At 43.8% G+C, this 26,752-nt stretch overlaps 1 pseudogene; it reads right to left on the bottom strand.

The window, feature by feature from the left end:
- Positions 1 to 16,646: 16,646 nt before the first annotated feature.
- Positions 16,647 to 26,349, bottom strand: LOC146831168 (WASH complex subunit 3 pseudogene; annotated as a pseudogene).
- Positions 26,350 to 26,752: the final 403 nt, after the last annotated feature.

Here is a 26,752-nt window from a genome sequence, read left to right as displayed (position 1 = left end):
GCTATGGGCCATCTCAGCATTGTAGGTTGCACACGACCGGCCTTGTGATGAGAATTTTGGATTTGTGAGATCATGTCCCTCAATGTGACATCCATGACACAGTTATCTATTCACAGTGCAGGGACATTGAGGGCTGCACAGTCTGGGACACAGTCAGTCCACCCTCAAACACAGGTTGATATGTGATGTATGTGTTGCTCAGCCCAACAATGGACTGGAGATGTGGGCAGGCTACATAGGTGTTTCAGTGCTGGCATCCTGCATGTGAGTGAGATGTGCAGGGACTGTGTTCCCCCTCACACCTGCATGCATTTACATCAGCTTTTCCCATGCAGATATACCATGTTAGATGTACTCTAGTCTCTGATAGACATATCGTTGGATTTGTGATGTGTTTGTATCTTGCTGCTATACTGATAGATGTTGGTACATAACACTGTGTCACTGATCATTTCCCCCTCTTGTCTCCCATGCCTGCAGCTCAAGGTACACCAGTGTAAGGCCGTGTGGAGGGCCATTGCAGCCAAGGTGCGAGCTCTGGGGGTCTCAAACCGATGGCGCACCCACTGCCACAAGAGGTGGGACGACATCAGCCGGCTGGCAAAGAACGTGGCGGAGATGACCTTGGGGCTGCTTCCTCACGCTGGGCGTTAGGCACAGCGCAGTATGACACCACTAATGGGGCGCATCTTGGTGGTGACACAGCCTGAGCTGGATGCACGTTTGAAGGAGTATCAGGAGCAAGCCAGGGGTGAGCATTTGGGGAGGGTGACTTTGGCTGGGAGTGGCTGCTTGTGTACAAAGCCTGTGCCAGCGCAGGCCTATGTGATGTTGGTAGTGTGATGCAGTGGCATGTAAGTGGCTGCTGGGCTGGGTGCCGGTGTCATGCATTTGCCATACCTGTACTTACAAAAGGTAATTTGAATGCTGTGCATTCCCATTGCATTCTTAGTTGTGCTCTTCAGGTTTCTTCTGCATTGGGGTAGTCTTGGGAATCCCATGGGAGGGAACGGCAGTGTTCCCGATCTGAGTGCGCCTTCATCAATGCGTCCATTGCATGCACCCAGATTGGGTAGGCCTAGACATCTGACAACAATGTGCACCAGTCTTTGGGCCCCAAAGTATGACATGGTAGGTGGCATGGGCTAATGGCCATTGTGGACTGTCATGTTGTAGTCTGTGTCTGTGTTGTCCCCTCCTGTTCCATCTAGATCTGTCAGTGGCAACAAGTAGTGTGCCCACATCATGTCCCTAAATGTGCTCAGAGCTAGTTTTGTGTTTGGTTGAACGGAGCCACAAGCAGGGTGTTGTGCTGTGTGGTCATCACATGGCTCACTCATGCCTGAATTTCCAGTTCCCACGCACTGTTTAAGTCTATATAGTGAGTTGGCACGATGTGATTGCACAGGGTGGTGTGCAACATGTAGATTTGGTCATCTTTTGTTATGCATTGCTTGCATATGTTTGTTCTGTTGCTGCCACTGACCTGACCCTACATTTCTCTCTCTCATGCAGCATCTCCTGTGGTCACGGAGGGACAGGAGACGGACACCAGTGGGGGTGAAACTAGCACAACAGCTGCACAGGAGCCCAGTGACACAGATGTCACCAGCGCCTCAGAGGGGGACAGGAGTCTGCCGGAGGAATCCCAGGCGGAGACGCAAAGCACTACATCATCTGATGCCAGCAGGGATGCATCCATGTTGGCGGGCACAGGGAACAGGGACTCTGCATCATCAGCAGGATTTATTCTGAATACCATACAAACTTGACCCACACTCTGACATTTATACAAACTCTTAACTTATCTCCCTCTATCTAAGCCCCCCTCTCTTAGGCTTCAATTCCCTCTATCGATTACACCTCTGATCCTCCCACCCATACCTTAGTTTCTCTTCAACGCTACAATTCGCTCTACCTTTTATACTCTATAACTGCTCCACCCCCCCAAAAAAAAACCCTTAGCACAATTGCTACAAAAAGATGGAGCTAGCAGGGTTGCACATTCACTCCATTAAATACCCCCCTAACCTTACAAAAAAAGCGACAAAGAGTTTCAAACATAATCTATTAAAAGCTCACCCAGAAATTCCAATTTCTGACTCCTGTTTCTCTAATGATAAAGGACATATAACAAATGACATCATCTTCTACACCAAGAGAAGGGCCCAATGGCGGAAAGCCTTTCTCACCTTTTTCTCTATTACCTCCACCAAGAAAACACCTCATGGTCTCACTCTCTCCATCATTCCCTCCACGTTCTATAAGGCGGTAGCGACAATCACCATCTATCATAATGGTATCATCCTCATGCAAGCCTCAGACCAGAACCTGCATTTACTGGATAACATCTTTCCGCACATCAAAGATAAGGTTGTTAGAAACCTGCCCACTCCGCCAGTAGACCACTCTCCCTGCACTCAGCCCAACCAACCACATGACCCCCCACTAGTCATCCTCCCTCTAGCTCCCATTGTATACATACACTGGCCCCCGCCCCAATTGACACCCCACTGCATGACACACAGCTCCACTTGTCCTGCTCTTCCCAAAACCCCTCTTCCTCTATGCCTATCACTTCACACACAAACTTCCCCTCTCCTCTAGCTCTCACCCCGCATCCATTCCCCCTCCCACTAATTACACAATTTTACCCACCCCACTTCACCCGCTTTGCCCAGCATCCCTACCACAAACTCAGCCCCAAACTTCCCCTACACCGATACCTCTGATCAGCCAGTGTTACTACACGGCCCCTCCCCCCTAACCACCTTTCCCCCTACAGCACACAACATCTCCCTGTCGGTCCCTTTCATTACTTCCCCTCGTACTTCATTCACCACAATAATAAACAGCTAATCAGCGGAGCACCTTACTTCTCGCCACAAGATCACAGTCTTGTAACCCCCACTCACCTACCTACAGACCAGTTGAGGCATAAGTCACCTCCGGCTCCTGACACTAGACTCGAGGAGATACTACTAACCCTACATCAAATTAAAGAAGACATCCATTCGCTTCACGACCGTATCCTGACAACAAAACCCAAACGCGAAATTACTCCAACAATCATACGCTAGTTCCACATCAAAGAAACCCCCTAGATGGAAAACAATACCTGACCCCAATTCCATAACCCTCCCATTCAGAATAAAAAAAAACACTCTCACAGCGAGATCTTACCTCTCTACTACATTCCTACGAACCCCCAATTCAGCCCCCCTTCTCTGTGCACACTGACAACACACTAATACCATCCTCTATACAAACCATCCCTTCCAACCCCGATAGAGCCAGTAGACCCATTACTAGAGGTATCGTTGATGAAAACCTCAAGAAAGTTCCCATCGTACAAGACCACAACACTATACCCACTAAAGCCCGGCTAAAATGTATCCTTCTAAACTGTAGGTCGGCCGCACGTCATGCCGCTGAGATAGCTGACCTCATACTAAACAACAAACCTGACCTTACAATCCTAACGGAAACATGGCTAAACGATTCATCCTCGCCCATACTAGACATACTAGTCCCACCCAATTATCACATCACAAGACTAGACAGAATTGACAGGCTTGGAGGCGGTATTGCCTGCATACACCTGAACTACCTCTCCGTGAAACCTCTCAACTCCCCAGTTTTCTCCTCTTGTGAATACTTACATCTTGAAATCTCTAATAATAACACCCCAATATGCTCACTGCACTCACTTTACCATCCACCAGGAAACAACCTTACCTTTACTGAACACATAATGGACATCCTAGCCACAAATGCCAATCTCCAGAACAAGCAGATATTCCTTGGGGACTTCAAACTCCACTGGAATGACCAGGACGACCCGGAGGTTAATAGCCTCAAAACTTTCTTGACTGACCTTAACTTATCCCAAATTTGTGATAGCCCTACACATGAAAAAGGCTAAACCCTAGATTGGGTAATCTCCAAAGCGGACTCCACCCAGCTGGAATCTATCCTCCCTTGTGACTGTTTCGACCATCACATCATCACTTTCTACATCAACGAAGTAGTTAAACCACGCCATGTCCAACCTAAGAGAACAAAAGTTTGGAAGAGAAACCAAAAAAACGTCAATCCTTCATCACTTGCAACCTCTTGCCCCATCTTAACTCCCCCATCTGACAGTTCACATGAAGTTAACAATCTAACCATTCACTACTTCCAATCCATGAACTTATTACTAGACAATTTAGCCCCATTACAATTGAAAAGTATCTCAAACAAAGTCTCAAACCCATGGTATGACGGTAGGTTAAATGATGACAGAAGAGAACTAAGATCAATTGAACGTCAATGGAGAACAGCACCTCAAATTACTCAGAAGCCCGAGAAACGCCTACTATAGGAAAATCAAACGATCAAAAATTGACTTCATCAGAAATCAATTGAACCAATCCAAGAATCGTCCCACTAGACTTTTTGAAATAATCAAAGCGCAATCTAAGGGTGTCGCCCACTCACCTCAAGTTAATTCAGAAACTCTCCCCAACTGCGAGGCATTCGCGGCACATTTTTCAACAAAAACGGAAAACATAAAGGCAGACCTATTAAAAGACCTATCGACCCTCACCAACCCTCACATGATTGCTTCAGGGATCCCCTGCAGGAATCCGCCTAGTTGTTCTGCAAAGCTCGACCCCAAAAACAGGGCAGACTGGTCCTCATTCAACCTCTACAGTGAAGAAACTATTTGTAAAACGCTTACGGCCTTAAATCCTTCCAATCACTTTGCCGACCCACTCCCAGCTTCCCTCCTAATAGACTTCATACCAACGTTAGTGCCGCTTTGGACCAGGAGTATAAACACCTCGCTGCTTCAAGGGGCCATCCCGGACATCCTCAAAGCTGGTCAGGTCTCTCTCATTTTAAAGAAACCATCAGCTGACCCAGCTGACCTAAATAACTATTGCCCCATATCCAACATTCCTACCCTGGCCAAACTACTGGAAAAATCTGTTCACATGCAACTTACCCACCACATTGATCACTTCAATCTGCTTGACAAATTCCAATCGGGCTTTCGATCAGGGCACAGTACCGAATCCGCCATGACCCACATAATTGATGATGCATTAAAAGTACTGGACCAAAACAAAGCTTGTCTACTAATCCCACTGGACCTATCGTCCGCCTTTGACACCGTCAAACATGACAGTCTTTTAGACCTCCTAAAACATAGAATGGGGCTATCGGGATCGGGGCTCAGCTGGTTCACTTCCTTCCTTCAAAACAGAACGCAAAGTTTTAAGACCAATCAATCTTTATTGCAAACCTACGCCTGTCACTTTAGGAGTACCCCAAGGTTCCTCCCTCTCCCCGACACTCTTCAACTTGTTCATGGAACCACTCACAGAACTTCTCAACTCTGCAAAGGTCCAATATCACATGTACGCTGATGACACAGAACTCTACATTAAGGTACACTCACTAGAGAACATCAAGTCTCTCAAATCTATGCTCCAAAAAACACAGACATGGCTGGCATATAACCACTTAAGATTAAACACCCTAAAAACAGAATTCCTCCTAATAGCGCCTCCCAACCAATCTACCACCATCATGGAATGGATGAAGCACCTAACAGCACTTGACGGCCAACCGATCATGATCGATTCTGCCAAATCGCTAGGTATAAATCTTGACAATAAGCTAAATATGCAGAAACACATCAGTGCAGAAACAAAAGGAGCAACTTTCCAAATGAACACCCTAAGAAGACTGAAACCCTTCATACCCGCTAATGACTTTAAACATGCAGTCCAATCTCTAGTAATCCCCAGAGTGGAATATGGAAGTGTCACTCTCTGCGGCCTTCCTAGAACAACGACAGCCCCACTAAGAGCAGCAATCAATGCAGCTGCCAGACTAATCACAGGTTGCAAAAGAAACTGTCACATTTCCCCGGACTTGCGTGCCCTTAACTGGCTTCCCTTTGAGATCAGAATCCATTTGAAAATCGCCTGTATGACACACAAGGCACTGCATCACAAAACACCACGCTACCTTGCAGAAAAACTATTACTGTTAGGCGGCGACAGATCTAACAGGAGTTCATATAACCTGCTTTTGAAACCACAACGCTTTAAAAAAAAAGAAAACTTATAACCGCTTCTTCTTAGGAATGGCCCCTAGGATCTGGAATGCCTTACCCCCAAAAACAAGACAGAACCCTCACGCGGCCTCCTTCAAAAAGGAAGTTAAATCGATTCTACTTTCAAAATTCACTTGATCTTTTTGATGCAGGATGGTAGATAGTTGCGATGTTGGAACAGTTACCGATTGTTTGACCTATTGTAAGCATTATTTTTTGCATATTTATATGCATCCTCCACATCTGTCTATTTCCCCCTTTTTCCTGTATATGTTGTAAAGCGCTCTGATACCCGCAAGGGTCTGGTCCGCGCTATATAAAACCTTCAAAATAAAATAAAATAAAAAATCTTCCATCACACAGTCGCCAGTGCCCACCCTTCCAGCCACTTCCTCTGGTGCTGCCCGTTTCCGCCTCAGTAAGAGGGAAAGAGTGTCCTTCACCCCTGGCACGACTGTCCCTGCCCCCGTCCCCTCTGCTGCCATCAGTGCTGAGTCTGTGGACCTTTTGCGCCAGCTGTGTGTAGGCCAGACTGTACTCCTCAATGCCTTCATTGACCATGACAAAAAATTGGCCCAGGTGGTTGCTTTCATGGAGGGCATACATTCAGACGTGGGTGGGCTGCACGGGACTGTCCAGGCTTTGTCATCCACAGTGACGTTTGCACTTCAACAGGCACATACTCACAGTCCAGCTCCGGTCCCTTTGTCCACCCCCCTGGCAGTGGCTACATCTGACGATAGTGACCACGGTCCACATACATTAAACTCACGATACGGCAAATGAAGCACACAGCAGCAGCAACCCAAGTGGCCCCGGGCGCAGACACCATCCCCACAGAAGACCAAAGCCACCCCAGAGCGCAGAGAGAAAAGCCCGTCAGGCGACACCAGGGGACAAAAAGCAAAGCAGCAGACCTCAGGCACACATGCCTCAGAGGCATCCCCATCCAAGGACTCTCCTGTCCCTAAAGCATCTCGCAAAGAGAAGCATACAGTTTCTGTGCCCACCAAGGAGGTGGTGCATGCCAAGGGTACACCTAGGAAGGGCTCAAAGGCAGATTCACACACCACCTCGACTCCCATTCCAAGCCCAGTGAAGCAGGGGAAGGAGGGCACTGTAGGGGTGACACCTAGTAAACAGGGGAAGGGGGGGCAGAGGCAAAGCCAGACAAAGCATTCCTCTGGGTCCAGCACATCACCAGAGGGGGTGCCAGCGTCTGCACCTGATGCAGCTTTGTTGGTGAGTGTTCCTGTTGTGTCCACATCACTTCCCATTGATCCAGAGTCAGCCAAGCCATTTAGGATCCCCAAGAAGTGGAAAAATACCCTTACACAATCTCCCAGCCACACCGTGTCTCCTGTCTGCATGACTCCGCCTCCACGTGCCACTACACCACCTGGTCCAAGGAGCCCTCCGGCTTGCCAAGTCACTGATAGCTCTACCTCAGCTGGTCTGCTGTCTCCCCATTCAAGTGCCCCGACAGTCCCCGACACACAGCCAGCTCCAAGTCCGCTGACAGCCAAGTCAGAGTGGTAGTCACCCTCACACACCTGTCTCTCACACAGTTGGGCCTGTATTGCACATTGTTACCTCCTGACTGTGTTGCTAACCATGGAAAGGTACAGTCGCACACATTTCCTGTGCAGCCTCTCCTGGACATACCCTGCACTTTGTTTTTGTCACTGGCCTTGTTGATCTTTGCTGTGTTCAAGTATTCCCTGTGCAGCTTCTCTGCACTTAGCCCTGGCCACTAGCCTTGTTGTTCACTGCTGTTTTGCCCTTGCCTGTGCAGCTTCTCATGGACCTATTCTGCACTTAGACCTGGCCACTGGTCTTGTTCACTGCTGATTTTCCCTTGCCTGTGCAGCTTCTCATGGACCTACTCTGCACTCAGCCCTGGCCACTGGCCTTGTTCTTCACTGCTGTTTTGCCCTTGCCTGTTCAGCTTCTCATGGACATACTCTGCACCCTGGACTGGCCACTGGCCTTGTTGTTCACTACTGTTTTGCCCTTGCCTGTGCAGCTTCTCATGGACATGTTCTGCACCCTGCCCTGGCCACTGGCCTTGTTGTTCACTGCTGTTTTGCCCTTGCCTGTGCAGCTTCTCATGGACCTACTCTGCACTTAGCCCTGGCCACTGGCCTTGTTGTTCACTGCTGTTTTGCCCTTGCCTGTGCAGCTTCTCATGGACCTACTCTGCACTTAGCCCTGGCCACTTGCCTTGTTGTTCACTGCTGTTTTGCCCTTGCCTGTGCAGATTCTCATGAACCTACTCTGCACCCTGGAATGGCCACTGGCCTTGTTGTTCACTGCTGTTTTGCTCTTGCCTGTGCAGCTTCTCATGGACATACTCTGCACTTAGCCCTGGCCACTAGCCTTGTTGTTCACTGCTGTTTTGCCCTTGCCTGTGCAGCTTCTCATGGACATACTCTGAACTTAGCCCTGGCCACTGGCCTTGTTGTTTACTGCTGTTTTGCCCTTGCCTGTGCAGCTTCTCATGGACCTACTCTGCACTTAGCCCTGGCCACTGGCCTTGTTGTTCACTGCTGTTTTGCCCTTGCCTGTGCAGCTTCTCATGGACATGCTCCCATTTTGTGCCTTGCTCTTCTCTTCTCATGGTGCTTATCTGTGCAATATGTGAATAAAGACAGGTGCCCCTGTTGTCTATTTTGTCAGTGTCCTTACTGAATAAAGTTATTTTTCTGTGTGTACATGGTTTACTGTGCCACATGGTCTGTGTGGCACTTCAACATAGTCAATGTTTGGCTCACTTACTCTATTTTTTACATGGGTGACAGGGACTTCAGTGCTTCCTGACCCAGATACTTGTGGGGGAAATTATGTCAATTTTTAATAGGAAGCAGTTGTCATTTTCTTGATTTGTTCATGTTGGCTATATTGTACACATGTCAGGTTGGGGGGCACTGCCAGCAAAGAGTGGAATTCTATCCACAGTATTGCAGGCAGGCTGGCCAGGGTCATCATGTATCTATATTCTTCCTTTATGTGTGCCCAGTGATGTATGTGTGTGGTCATCTTGTGATGGCCAGTCATCCTAGTCCCATGGCTTACTTTCCATGTGTGCTCTTGGATAGTCAGGAAGTGTGCAGTGTACAGGGGGTGAGATTGTTGGGAGTGTTGATGTGTGCATGCCCCTGCATTGTCAACTACACACATGTGTCACCCAGGAGTTATTTGCCTGTTGTTTTGATTGTTCAGCCCTGTGGATGTGGTTGTATGCACACGTGTGAGTTGTATGTTGTGCATTGTGCAGTGTGTTGGTGTGTCCTTGCAGTTCTGTCTGACTCCTACTTGTTTTTGTCACTTGTAAGTATGCAGATTGTGTGACTAGCAAGTCAGTGTTGTGTTTTGTTGATCATCCATGTGTCTTGTTATTGTTTGTGGTGACTGTGCAGCCCTGCTGCTCCATACTGCCATTGTGGTTGTGTTGTCTCATGCATTGCTGTCACATGGTGCCTTCTTGCCTCCAGTGTGGTATGTTGTGTGTGGTGTCATACCATCCCCTATCTGTCCTTCAAATGCCTACCCATTGTGGGTCTGCACTCCGTCTATTTGTGTATGGTATACTCCTGCCATGTCCCCCACTGACATGCAGTACACTTCACTTTGAAGTCAACTGCCCCCTTGGTTTAAATGTGTGTGTGCCTCCCCATCACTTCATTTCTGACACTGTGCTTTGTGGTGCAGTTCTTTGGCCAGGATCAATGTGTCACTCAGGGCATTACCCCAATGAGTTGTATATGATGTTCTTGTGCTGTTTGGCAGTCATGGTTGCTTCTATGCAGTTCAACTGTGTGTGCTGCCCAGTCCTGTGGTCAAGCTGTTTCCACCTTTGTGTCCCAGACTTGTGCATCTATTGGGTGTTGTGTTGTATGTATGTGTATTGTTTGTATTTTTGCTTCACCTCCTAGGTGTGCTGTTGTCTTTGTGCTGTGCTGTATGGTGTTGTGTGGGTTGCTGTTCTGTCACTGATGTCTGTGTGTGTATGGTATGCTTGGTGTGCACACACCGCTTGCACAGGGCATGTCTGTTGTTGTTGTTGTGGCTCTGTGTGTGTTTCTGTTGGGCTATGTGTTTGTCTGTTGTATTTGTTTCCACATTTGTGGTAGCATCCCTGTGTGTGTGTGTGTGTGATGTCTGTGGCTGAGCCCAGGGTGTGTGGTTGTTTGTGTGTGTATTGTCTGTCAAGTATTGCCAGCCTTCAGTGTGTTTGATACTGGTGTTGTGTGCTGCTGGTGTGAGGGGGGGATGTGTGTAGATTCCTACTGGTGTTTGGCAGTCATGGAGTGTGTCAATGTGCCCTGTGTGTGGTGCTGCTGGTGTACTTCTGTGAAGTAGTTGTATAGATGTGTGGCTGTTCACAATTTGACTTCAGGGCCTTCATTTCATCCTTGTGCCTATACATGGTTTGCCTCGCTGTCTCCCTGTGTTGTAGAACTGTGATGTCTGTGGTTTCACTTCACTGACTGTACCAGCCATGTGTGCTTTGATGGTCTGAGGGTGTTGTTCTCTGTTCCTTGTCTTGCATGTGATGTACACATGCTTGTTGTGTGTCTCCATGGCCTTCCATTTGTGTGCAGCCCACTTTGGCTTTCCTATTTGTTGCGCTCCATTGCTGTTGGCATGTGGGGTGTGTATGTGTCTGTGTGTCAGTCTGTGGTATGTATGTGTGACTATGCAGGCTGTGTGTCCATTTGGATGTTTGTTCCTTGTATGTGTTCATTTGGCGCTTGTACTCATTTTTGTTTCCCTGAGTGTGGTGTTGTGGTGGTGTGTGTGTTTCCTTGGCCCTCTGCTACTGTGCTGTGTGTTGTGTGTTCCTCTTTAGCCACTCCTGCATTGGCTGTCTCCCTGGTTGTTTGTTGTGTGGTGCAGGGTGTGTATTCACCTGGCTTGTTGTTGTGCATGGGGGTGCACAGGAGGGGCACATGGCATGTGCCTTCATGGGGTCTGCTAGTGTGTGGTGGGAGGAGGTGTGGCCCTGTGGTCTTTGTGCCCTGCCCATGCCTGGCAGTGGCCCTGCCTTCTGCATTGTGGGCATGTATTTCCTTGTGTTTACCGCTGCGGTGATGTGACCGGGACATTGCTGCATGGTCACGGAAGATGTGTGTCCAGGATGCAGAGGGGTGACTTGGTGGCAGGTGGGTGATGTGTGGGTGCCCTTGTGGATGTGTTCCTGTCCCCACCAGGGTGTCTAAAATGGATTTGGACCCTGTGTCAGCCCATGTGTTGTGTTTGTGTTATTGCGTACCTGTGGCGGCGTCCGCGGCGGTCCATGAGTTGCTGGTGATGTAGCAGGTACAGCACCGGAAAAATGTGTAGAGCTGGATCCATGGCGGTCGTGACCGGGTGGTGTGGACTGGGACTCTGGTTTCGCACTCCGCTGTCGAGCTTCCGCCGTCTCTGGTTGGGCGGTTTCTCCGCTGCGGTGTGTCTGCTTGTTTGGGGCATCCTAATTTGTGGAGCGGGGTGGACATCATTCCGCACGGCGGTGAGTCTCCATTGGCTCCCACCACCACAGTGGCGGGCGCACTTTGATGGCGGTTGTGAGGACCGCTGCTCGCAGGCGGAAAGAGGCATTTTTCTGCAGCGCCAGCACCGCAGTGGTGCCACCGCCCGACATCCTAATGGACTCCTATGTTTTTATTAATTATATTTATTATTTAATTAATTTTATATTATTTTTAAGACATTTAAAAAAATAGATATTTTAACAACGATATTTTAAACAACGATATTTAGGTTTCAATATTTTTGTACTTACGTAGAGATAGGATGTCGATATTCTGTCCATCAATATTCTGTACTCGATATTCTTGTAGGTCGATATTCGGTCCAAGAGCCTTAAATAATGACAGTACTCAATTTGGTGGCCACAGGGCTTTTACTATACACTGGTGCAGTATCTGGGGGAATGTCACAAGCACCTTTAAGTGGTGTTCTACAAGGAGTCCTTCCAAAAATGATGAGACATCAACAGCTTTATTAGCCTAACACAATACGAGCATTTTGGCACTGTGAAGAGAGATTAATGTGCTTTGTGTTGTCTACCACATGTGGTTACAGCAATTCAAGCAGCACATATTGGCTTGGTGCCAACATTGAACAGTTAGCAAGTTCAATGCTTTCTGCAAAACTTCCATTCAATCACTGTGCAAGTTGCCTCAGTACAAGATATGTACAACCAAAGACAGTGTTTGTCTTCCACAGCATCAACTCATGTTCCCTTTTTATCAACTTGACTTTTCTGAAAAATATTAGGTGACTGTTCTCCTCATGAGATCAAAATTTGGTTTAATCTTAATGTCATAATAGGTAAATGTATACTTACACTCAGTCGAAGAGGTTGTCTATTACATCTTGACGTAAGTCAACTCCATCCTCTTCATCGCTATCATCTTCATGTGCCATTTTAACATCCTCACCCGGTGACTCTTCATGGTCTCCATCTTCTGCGATCTATTGGATGTTCCATCGTAGGGCTATGTTGTGCAACATGCAGCAGGCCATGGTGATTTGGCACACCTTATCAGGTGAATAGAGTAGGGCTCTACAAGTCTTGTCCAGACAATAAAATCTGGGCATTAGGAGCCCAAAAGCCAGCTCCACTTGCCTCCGTATTCTTTTTATGGGCTTGATTGAAGCAGCCTTTCCCTGGTATTGTTGGATTCCTATGGTGCCAACAACCATGGTCGATTAGGATAAGCTGAGTCTCTTAAATGGAAAAAAAAGAAAAGAGGCAATATATGTAACGTAATTTCAGATCATTCCCCTTGAAATTACTCAATCAATATTATGTCAGATTGTACTTAACAACAAGCCAGGCTCTCTCAGTTCCAAGTTATGACATTTGCAGGGGTATGCTGCTGTTCCTTAGTACAAAGGAATCTTGGGCTGATCCGAGAAAACCTTCACAGGCAGTTGTAATGTACAAACCAGGTAAGCAGACAACTTGCACATTGATTGAATGGAAAGCTTCTAATTCCGGTAGACGTGTTCCCTGGAATGTGGTGGCACTAAGGGAATATATGTGCTATCAATTTCTCCAACCACATGTGGTAGGCAACTCAAACGATAGAAATCGCCTTTCACATTCACAAAATCCTCATGTCATGAAAACTGAATGCAACTGTTGATGTATCTCATCATTAAAGAAAGAACTGCCTGTAGCACCCAAGTTGGTTGTGACATTCCACCTGATACTGCCACAGTGTATTGGAATGATCCTGTGGCACAAAATGAAGTACTGCCATGAGTATGACAACTGATGTAATAGCTGTAGGATTTCTATTGTGAAGCAGAAGATATGGAGCCAGTTGATGACATAAATCCAGTATAGTTTGCCTATTCAGTCTGATTTTTGTATAATATACTGTTCTTCCATGGTGGCAAGGCCTGGAAATGGTTGCAATACCTGAGGCTGTCACCTACTCACTCACCCTGGGTTAATATGTCTGCATAACAAAATGACAATATGTTAATACATGGACAATTTTTTAATATAAATAACACAAATGGTATGTTTTGCAAACAATATATATTGTTTCTTAACATACCTTAACACAACATGTAAAATTGGTATATATTTTTCACAATTATCATTTTTATACATCTCTATTGATTTTAAAATAAATACATGTAAATAATATATTTCAAATGTATTATTTAGACATACTTTTTTTATTATTGTTTTCCAAACAAAATACCGTCAATGGATGTCTAAACAACGGATCACTGACAAAATATCGAGAAGGAGAATATCGACCTACCAATATATAGAGGAAAAAATGTAGAATGCCAAAATATCGAATGCCTATCTCCAAACAGGTAAGTACAAATATATAGAATCCAAAATATCATTGTAAAAAATACAGTTAGTCAAAATATCGAATTTTTTAAATGTCTTAAAAGTAATGGAAAATTAATGAAATAATACATATAATTAACTGAAACATACTTAAAAATACTTAAATAACTTTAACATTAATAAATAATTAATGTAAGTAAACAAAAAAAATTAATACATATATATTAACGTAATATTAATAAAAAATATTCAATATTTTTTGCGTAGGATAGCGGGTGGATAAAATTTACTATTACCACTCCAGTAAGTGCAATAGTAGGGAAAGCGTTGGATAGCGGGAGGATAAAAATTACTATTCCCACTCCAGAGAGTGCAATAATAGGGAAAGCATTGGATAGCGTAGGGGTAAAAATTACTATTCCCACTCCAGAGAGTGCAACAGTAGGGAAAGCGTTGGATAGCGGGAGGGTAAAATTTACTATTCCCACTCCAGTGAGTGCAACAGTAGGGAAAGCGTTGGATAGCGTAGGGGTAAAAATTACTATTCCCACTCCAAAGAGTGCAACAGTAGGGAAAGCGTTGGATAGCGTAGGGGTAAAAATTACTATTCCCACTCCAGAGAGTGCAACAGTAGGGAAAGCGTTGGATAGCGGGAGGGTAAAATTTACTATTCCCACTCCAGTGAGTGCAACAGTAGGGAAAACGTCAGATGGCGTAGGGGTAAAAATTACTATTCCCACTCCAAAGAGTGCAACAGTAGGGAAAGCGTTGGATAGCGTAGGGGTAAAAATTACTATTCCCACTCCAGTGAGTGCAACAGTAGGGAAAGCGTTGGATAGCGTAGGGGTAAAAATTTCTATTCTCACTCCAGTGAGTGCAATAGTAGGGAAAATAATAATTTAAAATTGTATTAAATACCCAAAAAAGTATTAAAATTAATTACCAATCACACAATATTTAATAATTAATTAATTAATAATACCAATAATTTATTTTTTTATTAATTACCTATTAATAATTAATTAACAACTAATTAATTTTCAATAACAAAAAATAATAAATACAATGAATACCAATTAATAAGTAATTAATAATAAATTAATTTTCAATATACAAAAATATTTCAATAATTAATTATTTACAATTAAATTACTTCCCACCATATTCCCCTATAAACCCACAACCCACTACAAATAATAAATTAATACAATTAACATAATTATTAATTAAACAATTAATACAAATTAATTACCAATTAATAACAATTATTTACCAATTAATAATTAATCAACAACCAATTAATGTTCAATACCAATTAATAATTACCTAATAACAATTACATTACTTCCCGCCCTATTCCCCTATAAACCCACAACCCGCTACAGAAGTAAAACGAAAAATTCAATCAAAAATAATTAATAATTCCTAAAAATTATTATTTAATGTACTATAATTAAATTACTTCCCACCCTGATCCCCTATAAATCCACAACCCACTACGGAATTAAATTACACAAAAGTTAATTAACCTAAAATTCATTACTTTAAAAATATTCAAACATACATTCCAAAATTAATACATACTTTTAACACATATACTAACACTTAAAACACTATAAAAAAATTCGATATTTTTAACAACTATATTATGACTGTCGATATTACTTACTTCTATATTATTGAAATCGATATTTCTTACCTGATTTTCGATATTCTTCACCACTATATTTTGGCAATTCGATATTCTGTCCATTCTATATTAAAAACTCGATATTCTGTCCTGTCGATATTTTTTATTCGAGATTATGTCTGTTTACCCTAAAGAACATTGCACAACTAATGCATTAAACCACAATAAGCACTACATATAAATGCTTTTTGTTCAATTATTGTGTAACATTAGCATGTTGTATGTGTTAACAAAATAGCCACTATTTTGAGTGGTGGTGACCCGTTAAAAATTAACAAAAACACTATTTGACCATCTAAAATGGCAGCTGCCTGACCTAGCCATCAGGAGATTTGGAATTAGCCAACCAGAGCGGAAGTTGACCACCTTGTGGGTGTGAAACTCCATGACAGATCCAGCCATAGGCTAACGTGTGTGAAAACAACGTACGACAGATAATGGATGTGTCCGTCACCGTTGTACATCTACGCGCCGTTTCATACAAAGCTCACTTGTGTCCTAACACTGCAGCCAAGAAGACCTCCTCAAATTTTGCTGCTGTTTCAGACCTCTGGGAACCACAATAATGTAACACTCATTACTACCTTTAATAGTGAGTCACCCAGTATCAAACATATTTTGTCGAGACACTGGCATCTAGGGAAAGCAGATCGTGTTATAGGCACCCTAGAAACCTTACATCCTGTGGTGACCTATAAAAGGAGCAAATCAGTAAAAGACCTCTTGGTGCACAGCTATTTTGGTGGAACGGATAAAACTGGGTCCTGACTGAGAGAACAGCAGGGATTTTTCAAGTTCGTAAATTGCAAGGCATATAAGGACAGCACTAGCAGGAAAATAAACACTCTACCTACTGGCAAAACAGCTAAGTTCAATAAGTTAATCACTTGCAGTAGTGATTTTTGTGTCTATGTCCTTTAGTGCCCTTGTGGTAGGCAGTATGTGGGTAACACAATATACAGCTGTATTTTTACAAAGTTCTCAAAAAGCATTAGATGCAAAATTAACTTGTGTTATTCACTAAATGAAGATTCACAGGCTGAGCTTCGCACTGCATTTGAATTTACTTCCTCCTCAGGTTCTGGAGCATTAGGAGTTTCTAGGAGATTTGGATCAAGTCCTTCTGCAATCCTTTTGTTTATGATTGCCTTAACAGGAAGACCAACTTGGACCATCTTGAGATATCCGGCATACCTAGGAACCTTTGCAACAGTGGCCACATTTTCCTACTAGGTTTCTGGTTTAGTATCATTCACTGTATCCTCCGACTGGGGCGTGACAGGTGAAGGAGGAGTGATGGGTGGTCCTAGCACAAAGTAATTGGTTATATGATATGCATTATGCACTTCAAGCTTCACACCTTCAAGACCAGGAATGGAATACAGTTTAGCATCCAGAATGTTTAGGGTTGTTTCAATCTGTTGAATACAGGGTGAAAGTGTATCCAGTTTCTCTTCACAAACTGCAGAAAAACTGTAAGGAACTGGACTTTATGAACCACAAACTGGTTTAAAATGTGACTGTTCTCTTCTGCTGAATTTCTGGAACCATTGTGAAGTCTATTCCTGACCCCACCAGTGGGGAATGTGTACTCTTTTCCTTTTTCCTCTTTGTTGTCAATTTAATTGTTTTGAAAATGAAGGATTTTTCTAAATTGAAAGAGATATAATAACTAGAAAACATTTTGTGACAGACCACAGTAGTATACTTCCTAAGTCTATAGTTCACTCTGTGTTTTTAAAGGTGACGGTGCACTAGAGTGGTTTGATGGCCGTGACGAAGACCATGAGGTTAAAACCTGTTGACAAATAAAGATGTGTGTAAAGACCCATTCAGGAGTGCAAGCATTTTTGCTGTTGCCGGATTTGGGACACAACACAAGATACAACCTTCTTTGATGTTTAGTGGGTTTCTGTACCCACTGCTCGGCACCAACCCCGCTAGGTGGATGGGACTGGCTTTTTGCTGAAAGAACGCTATATCGCTCTATCTTACTCTCTCTCATTCTCTCTCTCTCTCTCTATGTATATATATAGGTATATATATATATATATATCTATATATAACTTTGGCGCCGTTTGACGAATCTTTTCAAAATTTTCAAAATTAATGGGACGCTCCGGTCAGCTCCTGTCTTGAAAGTTTGGGGGTGATTCGTCAAGCGGGGGCAGAGAAAAAAGGTGGATCCCAAAACACGTTTTCCCCATGTTAATTTCCGTAGGAACTTTAGACACGGCTACAGCCCGAACTGCTGAATGGAATTACACCAAATTTGGCAAAAAGGTAGATTTGCTCCAGAAAGCACTCTTTTGTTTAAATGGTGTAAATCCGAGATAAACAGTAATTTTGCCAACGCCGCCCTCAAGCGATCGTTACGTTATGAAGAGACGTGACCTGTTCAGTCTGCTTCCGCTCCTACGAGCGGAAGCAGACTGAACAGGTCACGTCTCTTCGTATTGATCGCTTGAGGGCGGCGTTGGCAAATGTACTGTTTATCTTGTTACCAACTGGCTGATGGAGCACGTTTGAGATAACATCATTTCCTCAGACCACTACCTTCTGAGGTAGGTCTACCCACTCCTGAAAATCGGAATCAATTCAAGATCCCATTCCACCGACTCAATAGGATCCCGGAAGTGTTTGCAATGTAATAGGTTTCACATTTGTGAGAATTAGAGCTATTGGCATTGTAAATGCAAACGTTTTTTACTAATGTGTTTGGAGTGGAGTGGATGTACGTTGTGTGTAGTGGAATTATGTGGTATGTTGTGCAGTGAAATTATGTGGATAGAAAGTATGAAGTATTTAGTGTATAGGAATTATGTAGAGTGGGATTATGTGTTATGGAGAGTAATTATGTGGTATGGTAGTCTGTGTTGTGGAGTGGTAATCTCAGGTTTAGTCTTCCTCGTTTTCATAGAAGCTCAACTATGAACTCAGTGAGACAAAAAAAGATGGAATCACTGAGGAGCACTTGTGGACCTAGTCAGAGCTATGAGCAGGGCTACTGGAATTATGTGACTGTTTGGCTGTATCGACTTTCACACAATTATACATTTTCTGCATTAGCCACATAATTCATCATCTGCACCCTAATCTGCAGATTTGAACAAAAAAAGCCTTGTTTCTAGCTCAAACGTTACCAAAAATGCAGCGACAAGTGTTACAGCGTGCTGGAAGTCCCTTTGCAAACCTAGAATGGTCACCTGTTACTTATTGTTAAATGTGGGTGTTAAATTGGTACTAATGGTGTGCAAGCCACTTTTGCTTCCCTCTGCGCCTCTCTTGCCTCTTACTGCATTTCTGTTGCTTCTTTCTGCACGTATCTTTCTTTTTCTGCACTTCTCTTGACCTCATTCTGCAAATATCCTGTACTTTCTGTACCTCTCTTCCCTTTTTCTGCACGTCTGTTACCTCTTTCTGCATCTCCTTTGCTTCTTTCTGTACCCCTATTATGTCTTTATGCACCCTTTTTGCCTCTTTCAGCAATGCTATTTCCTCTTTCTGAAGCTCTCTTACCTGTTTCTGCACCCCTCTTGCCTCCTTCTGCACCTGTCTACCCTCTTTGTCCAACTCTCTAGCCTCTTTCTACACCTCTCTTCCTTCTTTCTGCACTCCTCGTGTCTCCTTCTGCACCTCTGTTGCTTCTTTCTGCACTTCTCTTGCTTCTTTCTGCACTGCTGTTGCCTCTTCTTTCTGTATTCCACTTGCCTCTTTGAGCACCTCTTTTGCTTCTTTCTGCACTTCTCTCTCCTTTTTTTGCACCCCTCTTGCCTCTTTGTGCACCTCTGATGCTTCTTTCTGCACTCCTATTGCCTCTTTCTGCACCTACCTTGCTTCTTTCTGCAGCTGACTTGCCTCTTTCAGCACCTCTGTTGCTTTTTTCTGCAGATATCTTGCCTCTATCTGCACCACACGTGCCTGTTTCAGCACCTCTGTTGCTTTTTGCTGCAGATCTCGTGCCTCTTTCTGCACCCCTCTTTTCTGTTTCTGTACCTCTCTTGCCTCTTTCTGTACCCTGTTCCCTCTTTCTGCACCTCTCTTGACCCTTTCTGTACCTCTGTTGCTTCTTTCTGCACTTCTCTTGCTCTTCACCCTTTGCGCCTCTTCAACACCTCTGTTACTTCGTTCTGCACTTCTCTTCCTTCTTTCTGCACTCCTCGTGCCTCTTTCAGCACCTCTGTTGCTTCTTTCTGCATGCCTCTTCCTTCTTTCTGCACCCCTCGTGACTTCTTCTGCACCTCTGTTGCCTCTTTCAGCACCTCTGTTAATTCTTTCTGCGTTGCTCTTGCCTCTTTCTGCACTTCTCTTGCTCCTTTCTAAACCTCTATTGCTTCTTTCAGCAATTCTCTTGCCTCTTTCTGCGCTTCTCTTGCTTGTTTCTGCACCTCTCTTGCATCTTTCTGCACCCCTCCTGCCTCTTTCTGCTCCACTCTTCCTTATTTATGCAACTCTCATGCCTCTTTCTACACCTCTCTTCCCTCTTTCTGCACCACTCTTGTCTCTTTCTGTACCTCTGTTGCTTCTTTCTGCACTTCGCTTTCTTCTTTCTGCACCCTTTGTGCCTCTTTCAGCACCTCTGTTGCTTCTTTCTGCACTTCTCTTCCTTCTTTCTGCACCCATTGTGCCTCCTTCTGCACCTCTGTTGCCTCTTCCAGCCCCTCTGTTGGTTCTTTCTGCACTGCTCTTGTTTCTTTCTGTACCTCCCTTGCCTCTTTCTGCACTCCTCTTGCTTCTTTCTGCACATCTGTTGCTTCTTTCAGCAATTCTATTGCTTCTTTCTGCACTTCTCTTGCTTGTTTCTGCACCTCTCTTGTGTCTTTCTGTACCCCACCTGCCTCTTTCTGCATCCCTCTTCCCTATTTGTGCAACTCTCATGCCTCTTTCTAAACCTCTTCCCTCTTTCTGCACCACTCTTGCCTCTTTCTGTACCTCTGTTGCTTCTTTCTGCACTTCTCTTGCTTCTTTCTGCACCCGTTGTGCCTCTTTCAGCACCTCTGTTGCTTCTTTCTGCACTCCTCTTCCTTCTTTCTGCACCCCTCATGCCTCCTTCTGCACCTCTGTTGCCTCTTTCAGCCCCTCTGTTGGTTCTTTCTGCACTGCTCTTGTTTCTTTCTGTACCTCCCTTGCGTCTTTCTGCACTCCTCTTGCTTCGTTCTACACATCTGTTGCTTCTTTCAGCAATTCGATTGCTTCTTTCTGCACTTCTCTTCCTTCTTTTTGTACCCCTCATGCCTCTTTCTGTACCTCTCTTACCTCTTTGTGCACCTCTGTTGGTTCTTTCTGCACTGCCCTTACTTCTTTCGGCACCTCACTTACCTATTTCTGCACCCTGTTCCCTGTTTCTGCATTTTCCTGCCTGTTTATGCACTTCATTGCGTCTTTCTGCACCTCTGAGTTAGAGCTAGTTTTAATCCCCCTGCCCTATTATGTACTAGGGCCTTACAGGTGAGGTCGTGCCAATCACAGGGGTACCCCAACCCATAGTGTACCCTAGTGTATGTAGGTGTTTTCACTGTATTCTAAGGGTCTTTTAGCATGGCACTGGCTCCGGACCTGGTTAGTCAGAGTCTGTTACCACCAGTAACAGTCAGTAAAAAGTTGGGGGCACAGGATGACTTTGCAACAAGGCCTTTTTCTGCACCCCTGTTGGTTCTTTCTGCATATCTCTTGCTTCTTCCTGCACTTTTCTTTGTCTTTCTGGACTTCTGTTGCCTCTTTCTGCATTTCTCTTGCTTGTTTCTGTGCCTTTCTTCCTCTTTCTTCACATGTCTTACCTCTGTAGGCATAGTTGGAAATTATCATTTAAAAAACCTTAGAAATTCACTGAAAAAAACATAGGTTTCAGGGACGTTATAGTTAGAAATTATCATTTAAAAAACCTCTGAAATTGACTGAAAAAAAGCATAGGTTTCAGGGAAGTTATAGTTAGTTGGACATTTCACTAGTACAAAACCTGAGAAATTCGGCCGTTATAGTTAGTTAAGCTAACTATAACTCGTGCTCCCACAATGCACTGCTGTAGACACATATTACATCATTCATGACATGGTCAGTGACATCACTGATGACATCTCAATTGACATTAATGATAACATCATCCACGTGATAATCTGACGCACCGCCTCACACCCTAATATAATCTTTGATACACCCACTCTAAAATACAGACTACCATTTTTGAAACCATAGACACACCAATACCAGTTACTACATACTCACTCATTGATTCCTAGGTCTACACACACATCCACGCATTCATCCATACAGTTGCTCATACATGCAGTCACTCATCAATACAGCACTATCATTTGCACTCATACACCTATACAGACACTCACACACCGCCACTCACCCATAGAGTTACTCACACACCTGGTCAGTCATGCAAAGAATCAATCACACACCCATTTACTCACCTTTACAGTTATACACACACCACCTCACTTATTTATTCAGATACTAACATATACTTACTCTCTTATACAATCACTGATACAAGCACATACTCATCTATACAGCCACACTCACAATCACTCACTCTCACATATAGTCATTCATACACTCCAACACTCACATATACTGCCTTTCACATTTGTAGTTACTCACAAATGTAGCACTGAGACATCCATTCACTCATCAACACACCGATACACACTCACCCACCCATACAGCCCTTCACAGATACACTCTTGAACCCATACACCCAGTGAATCACCCACTCACAAATCTATGCACAAAGTCACACACACCCCACCCACCCACATAGACACTCAGGCACCCATACAGATACTCAGACAAGCAATCAATAACCCATATAGACACTCATGTAGCTACTCACCAACCCATGCAGCCGCTTACACACCAACTGACAGAGTGATACAGACATTTACGCAGTTTAGTCAATAACCCATGCATTGAGTAAGACACGTTTAATCACTCACTTATACAGTCAGTCACACATCTACTAAATCATCCATTCAGACACTTATACACCCACTCATTCTTCAATACACCTTGGCATATATAGATATATATAGAAAACATATATAAACTTTACAGAAACACAGTCACTGGATGATGTCATCAGGGATGTCATTTGAGATGTCATCGGTGATGTCATCAGTGATGTCGCTGACCATGTCATTAATGATGTGATATGTGACGTTATCAGCAGTGCAATGCGGGGGCGCGGGTTATAGTTAGCTCAACTAACTATAACGGCTGAATTTCTCAGGTTTTGTATGAGTGAAATGTCCTACCAACTATAACGTCCCTGCAACCTATGACTTTTTACAGTGAATATATATCTATATCTATATCTATATCTATATCTATATCTATATCTATATCTATATCTATATATATATATATATATATATATTATATTTTTTTTAAGCAACAATTGATCCGCCATGTAACGCGCAGCTCGACCCGGTGCGAGTAGCGGAATGGATCTAGTTCCGCATGACAATTTACAAAATACTTGCACTCCTGGGAGTCACTGTATAAGGACATTTTATTTAATTATTGCCACCACCATCACCATACTAAACCAACATGTTTCAACCCAGAGGTCTTGATCATGGTTAGCTTTAATATTTATACTTTAGCCCTCTTAGCCCACAATGAGGCATTGTGGGAATTGCTTCTTTAAAATACAAGTTTCAAGGTATCACATATGTAGCAATTCTAACTGGGAGAGAGCATATAAAATGTTTACACAATTGTTGTAATGATATTTGAAAAGTATATCTAATTCGGACTACATTCTGGCTTTTAGTCACTCTGTCACTTTCAAAATCGTTTTTGATTCGACAACTGTGATTATTTGGGTTACACTATTTTTAGATATTACAATATTTTATTGTAGATGAATCACCGGCTATGTGTACTTTTTCCCACCTATTGTTACCAGCCAGTGAATGGTTCATACTTGCTAGTCCCCTGGATAATCATTTGCTCATATAAGGGCTGACTGCCACCTCATTAGCACCTCATTAGCATTACAAGTAATGTGATCCTATTAATAGGAAGATAAGTTCTTTAATTATTGTCTTTGTAGTGGAGGGATTCTTATGCAGTTAGAGATGTACATATAACTCTTCATCCCCGTTTAATCCATACAGTTGTTTGGTCCGAAACCGTATTATTAGTCTTGATTTCAGGCATCTGAGCTTTGTTGTCCTATCACCGACCCTGCCATTTGCCATTACTGTTGCTATGCCCCAGTATTTCATTAGTTGCCAGCTATATCTGGGATGAATAGTCATATGTTTAGACATAACATAGTTTTGGTCATTCTTTTGAATAGCTTGGATATGTTCCAAGATTCATTTCTTTAGTTGGCAAATGATACTGCCAATATATCTTTGGCCACAATTACATTCTAGCATGTAAACCACATATGTTGAATCACAACTGATTTTCTCGTTGATGAAGAGTTTGCGTCCCTTGAAATCCACCACTTCTCTGACATTTTTTCCAATACAACACGCTTTGCATTTTACACACTTGTTAAAGCCTTCTTGATGTTTCTGTAACCGTGTCTTAAGTTGTGGCTGAGTGAAATGACTGTGCACCAATTTATCATTTAATGACGGTGCTTTTCTGAAGGTTATCATAGGTCAGTTATTCAGATTATATCCAATGTCCGGATCTTTCATAAGGATATTCTAATGTTTGGTCATAATCCTAATGATTTCCTGATTCTCTTTGCTGTATGTTAGAATGAGTCTATTTTCTAAGTTTGTATCATCTCTCTCATTGACCTTTTAATTCTTTTCCTTAGTCTTAGCTAACAAAATCTGTTCTCGAGTCATCATGTCTGCTTTTCCCTTCATTAGCATATGCTCGTTTGTATCCTCTGTTCAAAAAGTGGTCTTTTAGGTCGAGCCTGAGCCAGCGCGCAAGCGCCGCTCTGCGAAGATCTGTGGTAGTTCACTACGGAGAGACGGAGAGAAGCTTCGCCCACTCCCCCTCCCTTGTTTTTCATTGGCTTGTGTGTTTGTCCTTTGTAAATGCTGTCTTCTGATTCATTATGAGGCTTGTTAGTCCCTCCTTAGTAGGGCCATGTCTTCATTGGTATCTTCCCATGGCTACAGGCCCCTTTACTTGGTTGTTACACAGTACGTGTACTTTTTTATTTATTGAGCTTTCCCTACGTTAGACACCACAACGTGCTTTGCTTACATTCAGTGGGCCACGCCCACTTCACTTTCAAAGCCACTGGGACAGTGGCGGCCATTTGTTTGCAATGCCATAGGTCTCACATTTAAATGTACAACCTATAGCATTGAAAATATTTTTATTAAGAGTTATGTCGCCTCGTGGCAGCTCCAAGACCATTATTTGCAAACTGGAACCATCTCTTGGTGGAGGGGACGTGGGCGCCGAGCAATGGCGGTAATATATGCAAAATGGCTGCCGCTTGGCGGGCTGTGGCGCAATTAATGAGGGGATTAACCGCGGTGCTGCAATGTATTTAACCTGTGGCACTGGCTCTCTGTCAATGAGGCTTCAATAGCCTATTAAATGGAGTTGAGGGCTCAATTAACCTAGACAAAGGCCAAAGTACAGATCATGGCAAAGAGGCCCGCACTTAACATCTGTCCAAGCAGCTTGCTCTGAGGTAGAGATAAAGGCGCACAACGGGTTCTCGTCCCGAGCTATGATATAACTGCAGTGCTTAATTCCTGTTCATCTGAGGTGACTTGAATAGGCGACTGCCTCGAGTCACCGGGATGAGCTCGCCATATGACAGGGTGGGGATTCACTGCGGGTCAGTGTCGAAGCCCCCTATATTCTACCACTCGGCCATTGTCCCTTGAGTTGGTGCAGGGCTGGGAAGCCATTTAATCCCGTAGTATTAGCAGACGGTTGAAGGGGGGTGGTTAGGGTGAGTAAGATGTCACCTCTGAATTCCTATCTCTCAAGAAATAGACTGCATTTAAACAATTTATTTCCAAATACCTGAACTGCACAGGCTAGGAAGCATTGCTTCACCCACTCAATCATCCGCTTGGTCCTGTTCTTTTAACAGGGTAAAAAACGTCAGCCTGAAAACAGGGGTAAATGCAAAATGAATGGCACCTCATTTTATGTTCAGGTTGCGTTGAATATGCACCGCTAAAGGGGATTCACAGCATTCAAGCTACACTTTAGAAAGTCTTGTATCTATACAACAGTATGAAAGCAGAGATTGGTCTACTGCCCAGCAGACCTCTCCACTTTTCAATTCAACACTGTAACAAACAGACGCACCAATTCCAACTCTTATTTCGGAATCTAGTAATACTAACAGCATAAGGGCCTCCCTGCATGCCCAGACATAGATATTTAAAGTCTCATTAATGTTTAAGTGATACAAGAAAATGCTTCCTGTATCTCATGGAGGCAACCATGTTTAAAGGGGACTTCCTGTTTAAGATTGATGTAGAAAAAGGTGCGTTCTTCTTACCTTACATGAAGGAGAGAGCATAGATCCTCAGCATGTTTCCAGATGTTGGATCATATTACAGTGTTTTGGGAGAATAGTGGGTGTTTGTTAACCCCGGGTGGGTAACTACGCTCCGCCAGCGGAGTTTTGCCTACTCCGCATTCCTCTGTGAACGCAAAGTTCAGGCAAAACTATGACTCCATGGCGGAGCACAGTTAGTCGGCCCCTCCACATTCCCAAAGTTATTATAAGTAATTAAAAAAGCACTTACCTGCCATGGCTGCCTCGGCTGCCTCCTCCTCGCCATGGCTGCTCTCTACTGCCTCCTCCTTGCACTGAATAACCCCTACATTGTATGTCTTGCGAATGTGCATGCTTTTTGCAGTCTTTTAGAAACTCTTGCTTCCATTTTTTATGATTAGTTTTGTTTCCCAATTTTTTTACTTATGCGAATCCTTGATTTAGAACTAATATGCAACGTAGGTGATTAAGTAGATTTAATATTAATGCGGCTAACGCTGTTATGCCAGTTCTATGTGCAGTGCGTTAAAATGCCTTGATTCACTCCCGGCGTTTTTTACAAAGTCCAGGACTGAAGCGTTCGACCCGGTTCTCTCATCCACTGCCTCGACAAGAACCTGCTTCACTCCTTTCACCCCAACGCTAAGTTGGCAGCCGCTT

Source organism: Triturus cristatus, chromosome 5_1 (genome assembly GCF_964204655.1).
Source record: "Triturus cristatus chromosome 5_1, aTriCri1.1, whole genome shotgun sequence".
Lineage (NCBI taxonomy): Eukaryota > Metazoa > Chordata > Amphibia > Caudata > Salamandridae > Triturus > Triturus cristatus.
The sequence above is the reverse complement of the archived record's forward strand: the minus strand, read 5'-3'. Positions and strand labels throughout refer to the sequence as shown.